This window comes from Lipophrys pholis (assembly GCF_963383615.2).
Source record: "Lipophrys pholis genome assembly, chromosome: 1".
NCBI classification, from domain to species: domain Eukaryota; kingdom Metazoa; phylum Chordata; class Actinopteri; order Blenniiformes; family Blenniidae; genus Lipophrys; species Lipophrys pholis.
The window spans coordinates 55,643,543-55,651,042 of NC_137635.1; positions in this window are offsets into that span (position 1 = coordinate 55,643,543).

Consider the following 7,500-nt stretch of genomic DNA (forward strand, 5'->3'; position numbering starts at 1 on the left):
CTCGGCCCTCCGCCTTCATTACACCACCCAGCTTCTCCGGCAAATTAACGGCTCCGCCACCGGGGGGGGGGGCTGCACAGAGAGGAGGAGGACAGGGGGAGGAGCAGAAAGGAGGAGCTGCAGAGAGGAGGAGGACAGGGGGAGGAGCAGAGAGGAGGAGGAGCAGTGAGGGGGAGGTGTACAGAGGAGGAGGAGCAGCGAGGGGGAGGTGCAGAGAGATGGAGGTGCAGAGAGGAGGAGCTGCAGAGAGAAGGAGCTGCAGAGAGGAGGAGGAGCAGAGAGAAGGAGGACAGGAGGAGGAGCAGAGAGGAGGAGCTGCAGAGAGGATGATGTGCAGAGAGAGAAGGAGGACAGGGGGAGGAGCAGAGAGGAGGAGGTGCAGAGAGGAGGAGGAGCAGAGAGGAGGAAGAGCAGCGAGGAGGAGGTGCAGAGAGGAGGAGCTGCAGAGAGGAGGAGCTCCAGAGAGGGGGAGCTAAAGAGGAGGAGGAGCAGAGAGGAGGAAGTGCAGAGAGGAAGAAGACAAGAGGAGCTGCAGAGAGGAGGTGCAGAAAGGAGGAGCTGCAGAGAGGGGGAGGATCAGAGAGGGGGAGCTAAAGAGGAGGAGGAGCAGAGAGGAGGAGGAGCAGAGAGGAGGAGCTGCAGAGAGGAGGAGGTGTAGAGAGGGGGAGATAAAGAGGAGGAGGAGCAAAGAGGAGGAGGTGTAGCGAGAAAGAAGACAGGAGGAGCTGCAGAGAGGAGGTGCATAAAGGAGGAGGTGCAGAGACGAAGAAGACAGGAGGAGGTGCAGAGAGGAGGAAGATAGGAGGAGGTGCAGAGAGGAGGAAGACAGGAGGAGGTGCAGAGAGGAGGAGTTAAAGAGGAGGAGGTGCAGAGAGGAGGAGTAGCAGAGAGGAGCTGCAGAGAGGAGGAGGTGGAGAGAGGAGGAGGAGCAGTGAGGGGGAGCTAAAGAGGAGGAGGTGCAGAGAGGAGGAGTAGCAGAGAGGAGCTGCAGAGAGGAGGAGGAGCAGAGAGGAGGAGGTGCAGAGAGGAGGAAAACAGGAGGAGGTGCGGAGGAGGAGGAGGAGCCGCAGAAGGGGAGCTAAAGAAGAGGAGGTGCAGAGAGGAGGAGGAGCAAAGAGGAGGAACAGAGAGGAGGAGGAGCAGAGGAGGAGGAGCAGAGAGGAGCAGAGAGGAGCAGAGAGGAGCAGAGAGGAGGAGGAGCAGGGAGGGGGAGCTAAAGAGGAGGAGGTGCAGAGAGGAGGAGCTGCTGAGAGGAGGAAGACAGGAGGAGGAGCAGAGAGGAGGAGGAGCAGAGAGGAGGAAGACAGGAGGAGGTGCAGAGAGGAGGAGGTGCAGAGAGGAGGAAGACAGAAGGAGGAGCAGAGAGGAGGAGGAGCAGAGAGGAGGAAGACAGAAGGAGGAGCAGAGAGGAGGAGGAGCAGAGAGGAGGAAGACAGAAGGAGGAGCAGAGAGGAGGAGGTAAAAAGGAGCAAGCAGTAACTCCAGTAGCTCCTGCTCAGAGGAGGTGGTGTGGTCATCCATCAGCCTCAGAGCCTCCTCCCTAATCTGTCTGAGATGAGGGGGGCGGAGGAGAGGGGCGGAGGAGGAGGGCGGAGCAGAGCCTCCTCTCAGTTTAACTGCTCCTGATGGAAAATACAAACACCAAGCAGCTCCACCAAGTTAGATTGTGATTACAAACTGGAGAATGTAGCCTGGGAGCCTTGACACCAGCAACCAGGACCAGGACCAGGACCAGGACCAGGACCAGGACCAGGACCAGGACCAGGACCAGGACCAGGACCAGGACCAGGACGCTCTGTTGTTTTCAGTGACTCTGAGCTCCGTCATTGTGTACTGAACTCCTAAAACAATCTTAAAGTTTTACGATTAAACTTTAACTTCAAGAATTCAACATGGTGGTGGAAGAGGACACTGGAACACACCCTTCTACTGGAAACAACCTGCTGCTGCTGCAGGAACTCCTGCTGCTGCTGCAGAGCCTCCTGCTGCAGGGCCTCCTGCTGCTGCAGGAACTCTAAGACTATCCCCCGAGGAGGATTGTTTCACACACAACGTCCTGTTAGGAGTATGGCTCGCAACAGGAAGTTGGGAGCAGGAAGTGACGGTGACAGCAGAAGGAAGTGATGGTGACAGCAACAGGAAGTGATGGTGACAGCTGGAGGAAGTGACTTCACAGCAACAGGAAGTGATGGTGACAGCTGGAGGAAGTGACTTCACAGCAACAGGAAGTGATGGTGACAGTAGCAGGAAGTTAGTCTGGCTGTCAGTGACTTCCTGATGTATTAGAGTCTGGGTGTCATGACTTCCTGGCTGTCAGTGACTTTCTGTTGGGTTAGAGTCTGGGTGTCAGTGACTTCCTGTTGGGTGAGAGTCCGGGTGTCAGTGACTTCCTGTTGGGTTAGAGTCTGGGTGTCAGTGACTTCCTGTTGGGTGAGAGTCCGGGTGTCAGTGACTTCCTGTTGGGTGAGAGTCTGGGTGTCAGTGACTTCCTGTTGGGTTAGAGTCTGGGTGTCAGTCACTTCCTGTTGGGTGAGAGTCCGGGTGTTAGTGACTTCCTGTTGGGTTAGAGTCCGGGTGTCAGTGACTTCCTGTTGGGTTAGAGTCCGGGTGTCAGTGACTTCCTGTTGGGTGAGAGTCTGGGTGTCAGTGACTTCCTGTTGCGTTAGAGTCTGGGTGTCATGACTTCCTGTTGGGTTAGAGTCTGGGTGTCAGTGACTTCCTGTTGGGTTAGAGTCTGGGTGTCAGTGACTTCCTGTTGGGTTAGAGTCTGGGTGTTAGTGACTTCCTGTTGGGTTAGAGTCTGGGTGTCAGTGACTTCCTGTTGGGTGAGAGTCCGGGTGTCAGTGACTTCCTGTTGGGTTAGAGTCTGGGTGTCAGTCACTTCCTGTTGGGTTAGAGTCTGGGTGTCAGTGACTTCCTGTTGGGTTAGAGTCTGGGTGTCAGTGACTTCCTGTTGGGTTAGAGTCCGGGTGTTAGTGACTTCCTGTTGGGTTAGAGTCCGGGTGTCATGACTTCCTGTTGGGTTAGAGTCCGGGTGTTAGTGACTTCCTGTTGGGTTAGAGTCCGGGTGTCATGACTTCCTGTTGGGTTAGAGTCCGGGTGTTAGTGACTTCCTGTTGGGTTAGAGTCCGGGTGTTAGTGACTTCCTGTTGGGTTAGAGTCCGGGTGTTAGTGACTTCCTGTTGGGTTAGAGTCTGGGTGTTAGTGACTTCCTGTTGGGTTAGAGTCTGGGTGTTAGTGACTTCCTGTTGGGTTAGAGTCCGGGTGTCAGTGACTTCCTGTTGGGTTAGAGTCTGGGTGTTAGTGACTTCCTGTTGGGTTAGAGTCCGGGTGTCATGACTTCCTGTTGGGTTAGAGTCCGGGTGTTAATGACTTCCTGTTGGGTTAGAGTCCGGGTGTTAGTGACTTCCTGTTGGGTTAGAGTCTGGGTGTTAGTGACTTCCTGTTGGGTTAGAGTCCGGGTGTTAGTGACTTCCTGTTGGGTTAGAGTCTGGGTGTTAGTGACTTCCTGTTGGGTTAGAGTCCGGTTGTCAGTGACTTCCTGTTGGGTTAGAGTCTGGGTGTCAGTGACTTCCTGTTGGGTTAGAGTCCGGGTGTCAGTGACTTCCTGTTGGGTTAGAGTCCGGGTGTTAGTGACTTCCTGTTGGGTTAGAGTCTGGGTGTCATGACTTCCTGTTGGGTTAGAGTCTGGGTGTCAGTGACTTCCTGTTGGGTTAGAGTCTGGGTGTTATGACTTCCTGTTGGGTTAGAGTCTGGGTGTCATGACTTCCTGTTGGGTTAGAGTCCGGGTGTTAGTGACTTCCTGTTGGGTTAGAGTCCGGGTGTTAGTGACTTCCTGTTGGGTTAGAGTCCGGGTGTTAGTGACTTCCTGTTGGGTTAGAGTCTGGGTGTTAGTGACTTCCTGTTGGGTTAGAGTCCGGTTGTCAGTGACTTCCTGTTGGGTTAGAGTCTGGGTGTTAGTGACTTCCTGTTGGGTTAGAGTCCGGGTGTCATGACTTCCTGTTGGGTTAGAGTCCGGGTGTTAGTGACTTCCTGTTGGGTTAGAGTCCGGGTGTTAGTGACTTCCTGTTGGGTTAGAGTCTGGGTGTTAGTGACTTCCTGTTGGGTTAGAGTCCGGTTGTCAGTGACTTCCTGTTGGGTTAGAGTCTGGGTGTCAGTGACTTCCTGTTGGGTTAGAGTCCGGGTGTCAGTGACTTCCTGTTGGGTTAGAGTCTGGGTGTCAGTGACTTCCTGTTGGGTTAGAGTCTGGGTGTTAGTGACTTCCTGTTGGGTTAGAGTCTGGGTGTCATGACTTCCTGTTGGGTTAGAGTCTGGGTGTTAGTGACTTCCTGTTGGGTTAGAGTCTGGGTGTCATGACTTCCTGTTGGGTTAGAGTCCGGGTGTCAGTGACTTCCTGTTGGGTTAGAGTCCGGGTGTTAGTGACTTCCTGTTGGGTTAGAGTCTGGGTGTCAGTGACTTCCTGTTGGGTTAGAGTCTGGGTGTTAGTGACTTCCTGTTGGGTTAGAGTCTGGGTGTCATGACTTCCTGTTGGGTTAGAGTCTGGGTGTCATGACTTCCTGTTGGGTTAGAGTCTGGGTGTCATGACTTCCTGTTGGGTTAGAGTCTGGGTGTCAGTGACTTCCTGTTGGGTTAGAGTCTGGGTGTTAGTGACTTCCTGTTGGGTTAGAGTCTGGGTGTCAGTGACTTCCTGTTGGGTTAGAGTCTGGGTGTCATGACTTCCTGTTGGGTTAGAGTCTGGGTGTCATGACTTCCTGTTGGGTTAGAGTCTGGGTGTTAGTGACTTCCTGTTGGGTTAGAGTCTGGGTGTCATGACTTCCTGTTGGGTTAGAGTCTGGGTGTCATGACTTCCTGTTGGGTTAGAGTCCGGGTGTCAGTGACTTCCTGTTGGGTTAGAGTCTGGGTGTCAGTGACTTCCTGTTGGGTTAGAGTCTGGGTGTTAGTGACTTCCTGTTGGGTTAGAGTCTGGGTGTTAGTGACTTCCTGTTGGGTTAGAGTCTGGGTGTCAGTGACTTCCTGTTGGGTTAGAGTCTGGGTGTCAGTGACTTCCTGTTGGGTTAGAGTCCGGGTGTTAGTGACTTCCTGTTGGGTTAGAGTCTGGGTGTCAGTGACTTCCTGTTGGGTTAGAGTCTGGGTGTCAGTGACTTCCTGTTGGGTTAGAGTCCGGGTGTCAGTGACTTCCTCATGCAGCTTGACGTTCTGCATATGTCTACTGATTTTGTACAACGTAGGTTAAATGAGTTGCTCATAGTATATGTTACAAATGGGAAAACAATGTAGGGGGCGCTAAGGAGCCATGTTGCCCGGCACATGGGCAGTAACAATGACATTTTAAATTTTTCACTTCTAACGTGTGCAACTTTTCACAAGTTTGAGGTCGTTCAGGTCATCAAACATGCAGCAGTTCCAGCTGTAAAAGAAAACAGAATAAAATTAATTCCCTGCATCCAGATGTTCTCCAGATGTGGTGAGAACAGGAGCTGACAGATGTTCTCCAGATGTGGTGAGAACAGGAGCTGACAGATGTTCTCCAGATGTGGTGAGAACAGGAGCTGACAGATGTTCTCCAGATGTGGTGAGAACAGGAGCTGACAGATGTTCTCCAGATGTGGTGAGAACAGGAGCTGACAGATGTTCTCCAGATGCCGTTCTATCTGTAGAACATCTGTTCTCCTGCAGTGGGAATTGAACCGCTCACCCCGTCACAGCATGCTCCTCTGACCTCCACCTTCTGCTTCACCTCTCAGCTCTCCTGCTCCTCCTAATCTGTGAAAAGACGTGGAGGTGAAGCAGAAGAAGGAGGCGGAGCCGCGTGACGTCAGGAAGCTACATGGTTTTATTGAGTCGTTAAAGATCAACAGTCAAACAGACGACGAGTCGCAGCTTCGTCTCGTTTCTCCTTCAGAACAACGATGATATTTACACTTATAAATATGTCCAATGTACATCATTATACACTCGTACCAGGAGGAGCAGGAGGAGGAGGAGGAGGAGCCGGAGGAAGAGGAGGAGCCGGAGGAAGAAGATGAAGAAGAGGAGGAGGAGGAAGATGAGCAGGTCTCCACTGAGAAGCTCACCTGATCAGCTGGACCAGAGCAGTTCCTCACGTGATGGAAGTGATGGAGATGTTGGTGACAGTAACAGGAAGTGATGGAGGCAGTAACAGGAAGTGATGAAGGCAGTAACAGGAAGTGATGGAGGCAGTAACAGGAAGTGATGGAGGCAGTAACAGGAAGTGATGGTGACAGTAACAGGAAGTGATGAAGGCAGTAACAGGAAGTGATGGTGACAGCAAGAGGAAGTGATGGTGACAGTAACAGGAAGTGATGAAGGCAGTAACAGGAAGTGGTGGTGACAGTAACAGGAAGTGATGGTGACAGTAACAGGAAGTGATGGTGACAGTAACAGGAAGTGAGGGTGACAGTAACAGGAAGTGATGGAGGCAGTAACAGGAAGTGATGGTGACAGCAAGAGGAAGTGATGGTGACAGTAACCGGAAGTGATGGTGACAGCAAGAGGAAGTGATGGTGACAGTAACAGGAAGTGATGGTGACAGTAACAGGAAGTGATAGAGGCAGTAACAGGAAGTGATGGTGAGAGTAACAGGAAGTGATGGAGGCAGTAACAGGAAGTGATGGAGGCAGTAACAGGAAGTGATGGTGAGAGTAACAGGAAGTGATGGAGGCAGTAACAGGAAGTGATGGTGACAGTAACAGGAAGTGATGGAGGCAGTAACAGGAAGTGATGGTGACAGTTTGAAGGAAAATACGGAGCTTTAATGTCTGTGTGCAGATCTTCACCTGCTGAACGTTTCTTCCTCTGAAACAGGAAATAAAGCTGGAGACGTGTCCACGTCACCTGGGCTCCTGAAGTTTAGTGTGCAGGTGAGCAGAACAGACTCGTGGTGCGTTCACAGGCAAATAGGAAACTTTAAACCTCTGAGTGGATCAAACTTGGAGTTAGTGGAGCTCAGAGAAGCTGACGTAGCGTTAGTCAACACCACCACAGTCGAGCATCTGAGAGAGATCATCATGAATGCTCTCATCGAAGGTCGAAGGACGCAGCTGAACTGGGAACTTCCCATTAGAAGGATTTCCTAAGGCTCACAACTGGGAAGTGGGAAGCTGTTCCAAGCTCCATGAAGGCACCACGAGTTCGAACCTAAAACAATTACACATCCACGTCAGTGTGGAAAGTACACACACACACACACACACACACACACACACACACACACACACACACACACACACACACTGACGGCAATGTCTTCTGAACAGGAAACAGGAAGTGAGGAGGCACAACGTCATCTCCTCCTCTTCTTCAGAATCACAGTAAATAAAAGATCAGACTTTTTTACATTTTACATAAATAATGTAAAATATCACTTCCTGTAGTTCCTCAAGTTTCCTCACAGCCGCTGGAAACTCAAGCAACAAGCGACACACACATTGTTTCACAACTCTGAGAACACACACACACACACACACACACACACACACA